We start from the raw sequence: 14221 nt of genomic DNA, 5'->3' as shown, positions 1-14221 counted from the left end.
GATTTTCATTGAATCTTCTTCCCCTCTCCGGGTCAAGAGGTAAGGTTCCCAGGCGCATCGCTGGTGAGATGAAACTTGGCACTCTTTCCATGACTTAGTTTGAGGTCTTGCAGTTTTTAAAGGACATGTGCATTCGGATTTCAAGATGGCAATAAAAGTCACCCTTCAGGCCCAAATACGAGCTAATAGTAAAGTTGAAGAAAAACATTTTAGAATACGAAAATAAATGAATGCACTGTATATCACTTATTTCTACTCTATTCCCATTACTTTATTTTGACTATGGCATTAGCAGATTAGCAGAACACTCAAGGTTTAGGTTCAGCAGAGGCATATGTATTACCATGTGAAATTCAAAGTGGCCATTTTAGGCACAACTGTGCAGCTACAAAGAATTCCTACCAAAAAGCAAAGGACGTCATACTACGTAGATGCAGTTGACAAATACGCAAAAGTGTTCCCGCGTTTTCAGCAGCCATTTTAATACACGCAAATTATTTGTTAGTAAAGCACATTTAAAAGCTTCTCTAGATACAGAAATGTTGCGTGGTGCACTTATTAGTAATCACAAAAAATGTTGGTTAACTTATTACATGTTATTTCAAGAGGATTGAATCCGAGCATGTTTCTTTACGTATGAAACCTTGCTCCATCAATGGGCCAAATACAGCACATTGCGTTATTTGCTGATGACTTATTACTATTTCTTCCGGATGCTAGGGAAGAACTGGAGAGAGCAAGGGAACTACTTGCATCATTGGCTCAAGTATCGGACCTCAGAATCAACTGGAGGAAGTGGTGCCTTTTCCCCAAATAAGGCGCAGCATGAGAAACCACAAATGGAAGTTGAATTAACTTGGGAGAGCAGGTGTCTCCCTTACCTGGGAGTTACTGTCTACCATGAGAGGACTGATTTACTGGAGGAAAATGTAGAGAAAGCAATCAGCGAAATGAAGGTGACCTTCGCCTTCTGGTAAACGTTACCCTTATTGGTTCTGGGAAGGATATCCTTATTGAAAATGGTGACACAACCGAGCTGGAAGGTTTTGCTACCTGAACTCCATATGATCTCCTTTATATGGGGTACAGGTAGGCGTAGAGTGGCGTGGGCTATATTAACGAGACCAAAGAGTGCAGGAGGCCTTGCACTATCAAATATTGAATACTACTACCTCGCAGCGCAGCTGCAGTGGTTCACGAAATGCTTAACTGGGACAGTGAGAGGCACGAGCCAGCCAAATGATGCAGTCCCCAGTCTGATGGTATTGTCCAACATAGTGCTCTCTTTACCTGCCCACAGGGGAGATGAAAATAATGAAATCAAGGTAGTACGCAAATGCTGGGTTAGGACTCATCAGAGATCTAAAACCAAAAAACCATACACCCCGGAGATACCACTTACCATCTGCATGGCACTTCCCCATGTAGGGAACTGGCATGGGCTGGAGACCTGGGCAGAAGCAGGAGTGACCACCATGGGCATGATGTACAAGGATGGAACCTTACTCCCATTTTATGAATTTAGAGAACGATACAACATACCCAGAGGCCACTTTTTACTCTATACTGCCCTTACAAAAGTAATACAAAAACACTGGAGAGAGGGACTCTCGGAACCATATGCCAATGTGCAGTGTTAGCCTCTGGGACTTTCCAAGCGGTAACCTGTCTCTACCGATGCCTCAGAAATGAAACATTGCCTGCTCTCACCCGACTACGGTAAAGCTGGGAAGGGGTCCTGGGAACAACTATTGATTAGAAAGCATAAAACACATTTCTAGAGAGAACAACAAAAGTCACCAGGAAAGCTAGGTTCCCATTAATATATTTCTATGTGTTACACAGAGCCTACCTCACACCAGTACGCATCAACAGATACTTTGGGATACAAACATCCCAATGCCCAAGATGTGGGGAGATAAATGCAGCATACCTGCATATGTTCTGGGACTGCGAGGATAGGGGCCTTCTGGAGGGAGGTAACAGCAACAATAGCGGAAATAACTGAGAAAGAGGTACAAGTTGCACCAGGATACTGTCTTTTACACTGGTTCCCACACACATCCAAAGTTAAAGTCACGAGCAGGCGTCGAGACTTGGCACTCCTGATGGCGTTGAGAGAATTCACCAGAAACTGGAAATCCCAGGGTGGTCCTGGGGTAGAGCGATGGAAAAAGGATTTTACAAGATGGGTGATATACGAGGGAGAAGTAAGATTGGGAGAAACCAGACGAGGCAGGGGTTCCCTGAAAATAGCCAGAGCATGGGAAGCATTAGTGAGCTACTAAAACATCCACAGAATAAAAAGGATGAAGGAGCCCGGGTTGGGACCTTTGAGGAGGGAGGCCAAGGTTGATCAAGGGTATACCTTCTCACCTTACCTAACCGGAGAGAAAGAACCCAAAACACACAGTGTGAACCTAGATAGGGTATCATTAATAGAAACCTACTACACCCAAGTACGCCTAGTGGGAGGGTGGGGTGAGGAGAGGGAATTGGGTAATTAACTGTGTTTATTAGAACAAGAAGACATGCCAGTGGAAAATAGGAGCTAGCTGAATAATGGATATATCAAAATAACAAATGGAAACTCTCTAAGAGAAGTTGCTTAAGACATAAAGATTTAGTGGTATACTGAGAATTAAACGACTTCCATTGTGAGGAAATATGAGTATCTACGTCTAATATCTTGTGCTTATATTGTAAATCTGATTTACTTGTAAGGCTCCATTGTATAATCTGATATGTAGAGTGATGTGGAAGAAATGCTTAATAAAATCTGTTAAAATAAATATATCAATTAGGCTCAATCACTTGATGTTCTACTTTTCTATAAGGGTAAGGGTGGAGAATCTCACTGATGGCCTATGGTTCTACCCTATGGTGATTGTACTACTTCAAAAATGTATGCTTAGCCAGCCTTCATGAGTGATATCTACATGTTTTACAAAATTGAAAATAAAGATTTAAAAAAAAGCAAAAAAGAAAGCACAGAGAGGCAACACAGAAGTAAGAGCACAAATGCTAAACAAAACAAGATCTCTCCGGATTCTTCAATGACGTTAGTCAAGTTTTTTAAAATAGTTGCTTGAATCAAGACAGCGATGCGCTGATGCAGCCAACGTGTTTCACCCTGAATAGGGCTTCCTCAGGGCTGCAAACATAACATGTATCCAGTCAAACAACAATAAATGAAAAAACATAAGTAAAGAAGAATTTGGCATTACTCAGTTAACTAAGGCATTTTAATATTCAGAACTGAGTACAATCTAAACCATATATTTGATTTGAGAAAAGGTACCTTTGATCAGAAGAACCGAAAAGAAAAGAGAGAAGAAACCAACCACCAAAAATCATTGTGAAATATTCCAGGGAAGAGCCACAACAAAACACATATTAACACAAAGAAAAGGTCTTGGGATCAGACCCACCAAACACAGGGAAAATTTATGAAAAGTGACTTACAAAATAGGCGAGTCATCAACTACACGTTCTCATGTGACTCACTCTGCTAAAAAAGTCCACCACCAAGACAAAAAAAACTCAAAGATCGCTCCACACCAATGAAAAAACGTACTGCGATTAATGGTATGCTCTCATAGGTACGCAGATGGTGAAGAGATCCGTGAGACCTGTACAAACACACCTGATGTCAAAAATATGGCCAACCTCTACACAAAGAAAAAACAAACAAAGGTTTGCGACACGCTTTTCAGTGTGAACACGAGAAAATTAAAGGCAATACTTATCATTACCTCAACTTGATGAAGTTTATTCACAGATTGTGTGTCCATTCGTTTAGTCCAGATCAACAATAAAATGTTCACTGTGGTAAGTTGAACATTAATAACTAAAAGACAAAACAATTTTTCGCAACAGTGCAGAGTATCTAACTTAATGATATAAAATGTATATACTCAATTAAGTTACAGCTCGTCCGGGGAGGAAAAGGTAATACTACATCCACTGTGTAGTACTTCCCCAACCCATTAAATGACATCTAGAAACGGGCTCTTAGGTGGTCTAACACCACTAATGTTAAACTCGTTTTGTTAGTCGGATAGATCGTATATTGTGTCTAATATTGTGCTCGGACGTCTGACAAAATTAAACAATTAGTGCACAAGGTCATAGGGAGACATAACTAACACAACTCCCCGCTAAGAAATGCGCCTGACAGTTGGTACCTATATTCCCGGCAAGGCTAAAATTAAATGAACGTGCAGGTCATCAAAAGACACCACACGTACATCTACCCAATTTTCATCACAGTCTTAGAGTCACATTTTAGATAAAGTACACACGCGCGCTAACAGACGCCATGCGTGAAACAGCCAAATTGCCCCCAAACACATATTTAGGTTTGTGATTGCAGTCAGAGTTATGGTAATAAAAACATTAGAACCCATCTACAAAGGCACAACATGAGGGTTCCATTGTGATAGTCCAAAAAGATAATAACATAAATGCCACTCGGTAACAATGTGATAGTCCAAAAGGATAATAGTGTGAATGCCACCTGGTAACAGTGTCCCCATTATCCCATCAAGTGCCCATTCAAATAACTCCTACTCACGTTCGTATTCCTAGTTTGAGAAGCATTTGGGCACCTTCCGTGGGACGCGATATTTCACGCTCCCATCATCGATGAAATAGTAGGCATAGTTGTCACGTGTCACATGGCTTATTTAAGCCTATCACCGTGTCTGTCTCAAGGCGCACGCAAAGCACGCCAGTGAGCCGTGATCCGGAAGTGTCAAAGCAATAGAACGCAAAATACATCAGTGAGCCATGATCTGGAAGTATCAAAGCAATAGAAGCTTTATTGACACTCGTTGTCGTTCCCTATTATCTCTGCTCCTCCTAATCCGTGATCCGGAAGTGTCAAAGTAATAAAAACTTTATTGACACTCATCCTCATTCACTGTTTCTGCGCTTATTCTAATACACATTTGCATGCTAAGCAAAATTGAAATGTCACAAATGTAACACAATAGTGATGAAATGTCATATCTAGCTACGGCCTCCTTCTACAGCCATGCCCTATATGCATTCTCTCATAAACAGGTTGGTATGCTAAATTCCTGTGTACTTTTCACCGCACCATTGCCATGCGCCCGTCCAGGAATTAACGCATTAGGCTTGCCCTGTTCCCATGATGCACTGGGACATTTGCATGTAGCCGGGTTCTGATCTGGGATGGTGCAGTGAGCTAAAAAACGGTGATGGATTAAGCCCTGATCTCTTGACTGGGTAGGAGTATTCTGCATCATTTAGAAACTCTGTCCATCACCACCCCCTTTTCCAAAAAAGATTTTGTCCACCATAAGTGTGGGAGGGTATACTCAGACATGAGTCCCTAGCTCATTGCACCATCAGGATTCAAGCAAGCCGGGCCGATGAAGGCTGAAATGCCAGAAACCGGTCCCCGGTAGCTTGTCTCCTTCCCAGTATAAGAATTGGCTTGGTAGTTTGGTTTGCCCTGTTCCCATCATGAACTGGGACAGGAACAGACTAATTTGCATATAGCCAGGTTCTGAAGCTGGGATGGTGCAGTGAGCTAAAAAAACGGTGATGGCTCAAGCCCTGATCTCTTGACTGGGTAGGAGTATTCTGCATCATTCAGAAACTCTGTCCATCACCTTTTCCAAAGTTGATTTTATCCACACTATGTGTGGGAGGGTATACTCAGACGTGAGTCCCTAGCTCATTGCACCATCAGGATTCAAGCAAGCCGGGCCGATGACAGCTGAAATGCCAGAAACCGGTCCCCGGTAGCTTGTCTCCTTCCCAGTATAAGAATTGGCTTGGTAGTTTGGTTTGCCCTGTTCCCATCATGAACTGGGACAGGAACAGACTAATTTGCATATAGCCAGGTTCTGAAGCTGGGATGGTGCAGTGAGCTAAAAAACGGTGATGGCTCAAGCCCTGATCTCTTGACTGGGTAGGAGTATTCTGCATCATTCAGAAACTCTGTCCATCACCTTTTCCAAAATTGATTTTATCCACACTATGTGTGGGAGGGTATACTCAGACGTGAGTCCCTAGCTCATTGCACCATCAGGATTCAAGCAAGCCGGGCCGATGACGGCTGAAATGCCAGAAACCGGTCCCCGGTAGCTTGTCTCCTTCCCAGTATAAGAATTGGCTTGGTAGTTTGGTTTGCCCTGTTCCCATCATGAACTGGGACAGGAACAGACTAATTTGCATATAGCCAGGTTCTGAAGCTGGGATGGTGCAGTGAGCTAAAAAACGGTGATGGCTCAAGCCCTGATCTCTTGACTGGGTAGGAGTATTCTGCATCATTCAGACACTCTGTCCATCACCTTTTCCAAAATTAAATACATTGCAGTTTCCACATGAAATAAGCCTTTAGGGTGGCTCAGCCAGTTACTAACAGCCGTCGGTCTGGTCGCTGTGTAGCTGGGACACAATGCTTCCCTCAATGTTCCTGACTTCTTGTAGGTGACTTGAGGTTTATCAGCAAGTAGGGAAACCACACCCGGTGCCCCCTTGAGAATTTTCCAATGTCTATGTAAGATTTTAAACAGGTCCTGATTATGTTTGGACTAGGTAGTAATTAATGCCAAACATTCTTTTTTGGTAATTCCCATGTTCCTTTTGGTCTTAAGTGTGTGTATTCTCTTGACACTTCTAACACGTCTCAGTTCTTGTGTGAGAATTGGTCACTGTAGCCTCTCCTTTTGAGACGTTGCAATGAGTTCTGGGCATGTTTTTTAAATTGTGTATCATCATTATAATTTCTTAGTGAAGTAGTGTGGCTCACTGGTTAGAGGCGGCAGACCCGAGAGCAGAGGACGGCCCAGGACCAGGGTTCGATTCCCGGCGTGGCAGGTTTCTGGACCAGGGTCAGCGGACTCGATAATTCTCTCGCCTCGGTGCCCACTCTGATCAGCGATCACACTCGGCAACTCTGGGCATTAGCTTGCCTCATCTTCACTAACGGCCCCACCAGACCGCCGGGGATGCCTGGTCTCACCCTGGAGATACCCATTAAGGGACCATCTCTCAGGGAAGCCAGGAAGGGTTTCGCAGCGGTCGAAGCGCCTTGGGACCCTATGGGTAAGTAGTGCGCTATATAAATGCCTATACATACATACATACATACAGGACTCGGATCAATTCTCCAAAGGGTATAGCGTGTTTGGTGCTTACAGCGTGAGCACTATTGAAATGCAATGTACTATTAACAGCTGTTTCTTTTTTGTAAAGGGCACTCTTTAGTTTGTGGTCTTCAATATACAGTTCTAGGTACAAGAATTGGATTTTAGTATTAGACATATTTTTAGTAAGGTGCACCTTAAATGGGTTTTGATTTAGATATGCAAAATATTGACGAAAGTTGGTCTCAGAGCCCGTCCAAATCATAAAAACATCATCTATGTAACGCCCCCAAAAAAGACATCCTTTGTCCAGCGTCCAGCATCATGGGACCACACATAAAATTTCTCGAACCAACCCATGAACAAAATCGCAAAGGAAGGTGCAAATTATGATCCCATCGCTGTGCCCTGCTGTTGGTGATACCAGTCTTGATTAAAAAGAAAGAAGCTGTTACTCAGGATTAAATCAATCATTTCAAGGATCATACCGTTATGTTCCAAAAGGGTCGCATTTCTGGTGGATAAAAAATGAAAAATAGACATCTGGCCAAAGTCTTTCTTGAAACATGTATATAGCGATTCCACATCCATGGTTACCAACCACATTGTGTCATCCCACTGTAAGTCCTCTACCTTGTTAAGTATATCCTTCATGTCCTGGATATAGAAAGGGAGGTTAACCACCGATGGTTTGAGGAAAGTATCTACAAACTCAGATAAATTCTCTGTTAGGGATCCGTTCCCAGATATTATCGGGCGGCCAGGAGGAAATTTCGCTTTTTTTTATATAAAAAGAGATCAGGCAGGTAGGAGCATGTTATTAAGAGACTACCCATAGGACCATCTTTAAAAAGTTCATGCCTCAACTAAAAAGTTCTGGTGCCACCTGCCATCAACCACCCAAAAAATATAACATTGGATTGTTGAGCACTCCATTGTAGATAATGGAGTCCTCCGGGCTTTTACTGGCCAGTTGAAGCCCAGATAGCTGTGATTAATAGGGTGTGCTGTTCCTAAGGAAAGTGAAAAAAAGGTTGAAGGGTGGAATAGCTGCTATAAAGAGCAAGGGCCCTCACACATCATGAAGAGTGTCATGCTTCATCATAGGGCAGCTCCTCTTTGGGCCGGTGCTGCAATATCCATTGGGCCCCGCAGGGGTGCTCTTTGCCGGAGCTGTTTTATCCTGAAAGTCAGGTCGTAGTTGAAGTGGGTGTGTGTGGGGAGTGTTGTGTACGTACAAATGAGAGTAGCAAGTGTGAGTTGATAATAACTATGGGAATCCAGCTGAACTACCTTTTTTTTTAAAGTTTAAAAAGCTTTATTTGAAAGAAGTACATATGCATCAAATAAACCAGTGATACAAAGAAACAATGTATATAAGTATTATAACAATATTAGACTGGAGTACAAAAAACAGAAGAGGAAGCTATTTAAATATTTTGGGAAGGATAATAAGGGGGAGGGAGGAGAGAAAGGGGGTAAAGTTATACTAATGAAGCAGAGAACATGAGTCAAATAACAAATGTAACTTCATGGAATAAAAGAGGCAATCTTAAAACAACTTAATGTAACTACTAAAAAACAGTAAACTTAAAATTATAGAAATCAAAAGAAACAGAGAATACATTCAAGGAGGTTTAAAATTCGCAACATTTGATCGAGAGTTAATTGTCAAAGTCAAACTATCTAAATAAACAGTTAAAGGTAACCAGAAAAGATCTCTATTCAACTTGGGTGTACAAGAGGAGGCAAAGGCAACATCAAGACGATGAAAGTGGCATATGATGTTCCACCAATGTTACGTAGAAAGGTTTTTGACTGTTTTCCAGTTGAGTTTAATATGTTGGAAGGCTAAAGCAAGCATAAGATCAAAAAGACCTTTAGTGTGAGGTGAAAGATCTAAAGAATCAGACAAACTCCCAGTAAAAAAGAAGAGGGATAGAATAAAGGATGGGAATGTCAAATATACGAGAAATATAAGACCAAACTTTCTCCCAAAAGGTGGAAACTAAAGGACAAAGAAAAAGAAGGTACTTAGGATCAGCATAAGAGGAACCACAAGACCAACAATTAGTATCATTATATAAAGAAAAACAAGCTAAAGAGATAGGGGTAAGATAAAGTCTGTGATATAGAAAAAAAATTGATTGAGTGAGAGAGGCAGAGCGTGAAATTTTAAGAGAACGAGACCAAAGCTGATCCCAAACAGGACTCTTCCATTCACATCCCAGATCGGATTCCCATAAGAGTTCCAATTTAGTCTTAGCACGCTCTAGATTAGGAGCTGAAAAATACTTATAGATAAGAGAAGCCTTGGGGAGTAAAAGAAGAACATGCAGAAGAGAAGTTGGGGGAACAGGGGAAGAGAGGGACGGAAGAGAGTAAAAAGTGTCCAGTATTGTTGACATTAAAAGAGAAAATTTCGGCAAAAAGGAACGAGGACAGTGAAATGTAAATTGAAGTTGGGGAGAAGAAGAAGGAGATGTACCATCAAAGATGTGTTTAACCAATCGTTTACCCTGCCGATGCCATGTCATCCAAAAAATAGATCTATTATTTATAGTGATAAGAGAATTAAACCAAAGAGACGACTCCAGAAAGGTTTCTCTGGACAAAGGTTTCGGAAATATAATCAGCTTTAATAAAGAACACGTGTGTCTGAACAAGGAAGAAGTGTAAGAGGATTTTGGAGAAAAGGAAATTACTTCCTTAAAAGAAAAGGGCAACAAAAGATCATGTTCGATGGATAGCCGAAGGGGAGTGAAAGGGGAGAATTCGGAGCTGAGCCATTTGGAAGCTTGGTGAAGGGTAAATGATTTATGATAAAGACAGAAATCAAGGAAGTTAACACCCCATTAGACTTTGCTTTAAGTAAGGCAGATAAGGATATTCTAGCTCTTTTTCTCTTCCAGAGAAATTTGGATAGGCAGGAATCAATCTTTTTAAAGTAACAAACAGGGATATGAACAGGAAGCATTGAAAGGGCATAAATTAAGATAGGGGTAATCCTCATCTTAATGAGTCCAGACGGCCCCACAAGGAGAGAAAAAGAGGATTCCACAAAGAAAATAATTTGGCAATCCGAGAGAGAATTATAGACATATTTGATTTTACAGTAGAAGCAATGGATTTAGAAAACCACATAAACAAGTATTTGATTTTGGATCCACTCCACGCAAAGCCAGTGGAAGAAAACAAGTGTGGGAAGCAAGTGTTGGTAAGAGGGAGTATTTCTGTTTTATCTGAGTTAATTTTATATCCAGAGACAAGGGATAGGAAGTGATTTCATGTAGTAGTGGGGGGATTGAAGTATCCGGTCAGAAATAAAAAGCAGAATATCATCTGCATAAGCGGAAAGTTTCAACTGATGACCATCATAAGAAAAACCGGAAATAGAGGTATTATTGCGAATGGAAGAAAGGAAAGGTTCAAGAGCAAGAACAAAAAGTAAAGGGGAAAGAGGACAACCTTGGCGAACGACGCGTCAAAGAGAAAAGTAGGAGAAAGTAGAACCATTAATTAGCACCGACGCTCTAGGACCTGAGTATAATAAAGAAATAAGCGAGATTATGTTAGGGCCAAAGCCATGCAATTTGAGAGCCGCAAATAAAAAAGACCAATCCAATCTATTAAAGGCCTTTTCGGCATCGATAGAAATAGCTGTTAGAGAAGCGGAAAGGGAGGGAACTCGGTTTAGAACATTAAGAAATAGGCGAGAGTTATCCGAAGTCAGTCTGCCCTTAACAAAACCACATTGCTCTTGACCGACCAAGTGTGGCATAAGAGGGTCTAAACGAAGTGCAAGAATTTTGGCAAAAAGTTTATAATCTACATTAATCAAAGACATCGGATGATAATTCTTACAGTATATGTGATCCCGTCCTTCCTTGGGAATGAGACAAATGATAGCTTCTTGAAAGGTACCCTCCTTTTTCCCACAAAGATAGAAGGAGTGGAAAAGATTTAAAAGTTTAGGGAGTAATAAAGAGAAATGCAAATAAAACTCAACCGAGAAACCATCAAGCCCAGGAGTTTTCCCTTTTTTAAAAAGTTTTAGAGCAGAGGATAATTCGGGTAAGGATAAATCCGACTCAAGATCTGATAGATTAAAATGAAATGTATATGGTGAGAGTATATTATCAAGATAGGATAGGACAAGAGAAGTAGAGGGAGGGGACTCTGGGGTATAAAGATCCATATAAAACGACTTGAAGGTGTCAAGGACGTCTTGATTCTTGTGCAGCAAAGATCCATCTAGAGAGTAAATAGAATCAATCAGATTCCGCTCCTTCCATGTTTTTAAGTAGTTCGCCAGAAGCTTCCCAACTTTATTTCGACCCCCATAATAAGGGGCGCTACTACGTAAGAGGATTGAAGAGGCATTATCAGAAGACGTTTTGTTAAACGCTAACTTAGCACGTATCAATGCTGGAAGCACACAATCTTTGGATGACGTATAAAACTCATGTTCTAGGGATTTAATGTGAGCTAGAGTAGCTTTATGTTGCAGAATAAAGCATTTTTTTTTTTAGACATAATCTATAATAAAACCTCTTGCAGTGGCTTTAAAGAAGATGTATTGCTGTTGAGGTTAAAGAATTCATTGGCAAAAGCAAGAAAGGAGGAAGAAAAAGTAGGGTAGAGAAGAAGTGAATTATTAAAACGCAAGCGGGAGGATCTGGGATGTGGTGGGAGCAAGTCTAGGTCAGTTATAAGTAGAGCATGATCAGAAATAACAATAGGTTCCAGAGAGGAGGATAGGAGATTTTGAGATAGGAACTGAGAGAGAAAGATATAATCTAAACGAGAAAGAGAATTGTGAGGAGGAGAGAAGAATGAAAAGTCCAGAGAATCAGGGTGAGAGAGCCTCCAGAAATCTACAAGATGCGTTTGGGCTATGATATCAAGAAACTGTGTGTCTTGTGGGGAGTGAAGCGAACTTGGGATTGGCGGTCAACAAAAGGGTCAACAATTTGGTTGCAATCACCTCCTAGAATAAAATAATCCTCTTTGAATTTATAAATTTCTGCGTAATTAAGGGACAGAAAGAAGGATCAGGATGTGTAGGCCCGTATACATTAAATACTGCTAAGGAAATATTATTTATTAACAACTGAGTCAATAACCAACGTCCTTCAGAATCAGTCTCTTGTGAAACAACTTTACATTTTAACGTTTTATGAATTAAAATTACAACACCATTTTTTGTATTCAAAGAAGGAGAACATAAAACTAAACCCACCCAACTGTGTTTCAATTTTAATGCCTCGGCCTCTGAAAGATGGGTTTCTTGTAAAAGGACCAAATCAGGATTATAAGAGGCAAGGTGAGACAATATTCTCTGCCTCTTGATGGTATTAATAAAACCCTTTACGTTCCATTAAATAACTTTGAATTTTAAGGCATCAAGAAAACATCATAAAACATACATGTGAGATGAAAACATGAATAGGTAAGAATAGGTAGAACACAGAAATAGAAAATATGCCAAGAGAGAGAGCCAGAGCATAAGGATGGAAAGGAAAGAGAGAAGTGAAAGAGAAGATAACAAAGGAAATAACTACAGTGAAAAAAGACAGTACATGTCAAACGACGACTGTTGTACGTACCTTAGGGAAAAGAAAAAGGATTGGAAGGCCCCAAGGGACAATGAAGACAGCACACCCAACAGGGGGCGACACAACACGTTGGGATGGCCATAGAAAAGGCTAGAAGCATGAGCGGGAACACGGAACACAAGTGATAATGGAAAAATTGATCAATCTATAAATCGGAGGAAATAAAACCTAGAATTAGAAGAAGAGAAACAAATACATATAGAAAGATGCTTATAATCCAGCCAAACATTGAACTAAAATAAAATGAAAAATATATATCAGAAAACAAGAACAAGACAAGCAACACCATACCTACAAAGAGAATAGTGAGTTACTTAAAACATAACAACAAATCAGTGAAAGTGACCAAGCGGAACAGTCTAAAATACAATAGGATAATCAAGAACCAGACGTAGAAGATGTCTCCATCGATGTAGTAGAGTGGGATTGGATACAATGTCGTAACATAAAACATACATGTGAGATGAAAACATGAATAGGTAAGAATAGGTAGAACACAGAAATAGAAAAAATGCCAAAAGAGAGCCAGAGCATAAGGAAGGAAAGGAAAGAGGAAAGAGAGAAGTGAAAGAGAAGATAACAGAGGAAAAAACTACAGTGAAAAAAGACAGTAAATGTCAAACGACGACTGAAAAGAAAAAGGATTGGAAGGCCCGAAGGGACAATGAAGACAGCACACCCAACAGCGGGCGACACAACACGTTGGGACGGCCATAGAAAAGGCTAGAAGCATGAGCGGGAACACGGAACACAAGTGATAATGGAAAAATTGATCAATCTATAAATAGGAGGAAATAAAACCTAGAATTAGAAGAAGAGAAACAAATATATATAGAAAGATGCTTATAATCCAGCCAAACATTGAACAAAAATAAAATGAAAAATATATATCAGAAAATAAGAACAAGACAAGCAACACCATACCTGCAAAGAGAATAGTGAGTTAGTTCAAACATAACAACAAATCAGTGAAAGTGACCAAGCGGAACAGTCTAAAATACAATAGGATAATCAAGAACCAGATGTAGAAGATGTCTCCATCGACGTAGTAGAGTGGGATTGGATACATTGTCGAAGATCAGCTGGGTCTTCAAAGGTAGAAGTCTTGTTGAGATAGGTAACCTGGAAGATACAGGGATGGAACAAACCATATCTTGCACCTAATGAACGAAGCGACGGACGAAGATCCAAAAACTCCTTGCGAAGTTTTGCAGTCAGTGTAGAGACATCCTGAGATATAAAAACGTTGGTGCCATGCCAGGATTAGTTCTTTTTGGTTTTAGCTGCATTATGAACCAGCAAAAGATCAGTAATTTGCAAAAATAAGATAATGACACCTCGGGGCTTAACAGGTACCGATGAAGAGGAGAGACGAGGACCAAGTCTATGGCCATGCTGAATATTCAAATTAGTGGTAGTAGGTATGCCCAAAAACTGGGGCAGAAAGGATGCAAAGTACGTGACGGGATCGTCTTCCTC

Source organism: Lissotriton vulgaris, chromosome 2_1, assembly GCF_964263255.1.
Source record: "Lissotriton vulgaris chromosome 2_1, aLisVul1.2, whole genome shotgun sequence".
Lineage (NCBI taxonomy): Eukaryota > Metazoa > Chordata > Amphibia > Caudata > Salamandridae > Lissotriton > Lissotriton vulgaris.
This window is presented reverse-complemented; position numbering follows the sequence as displayed.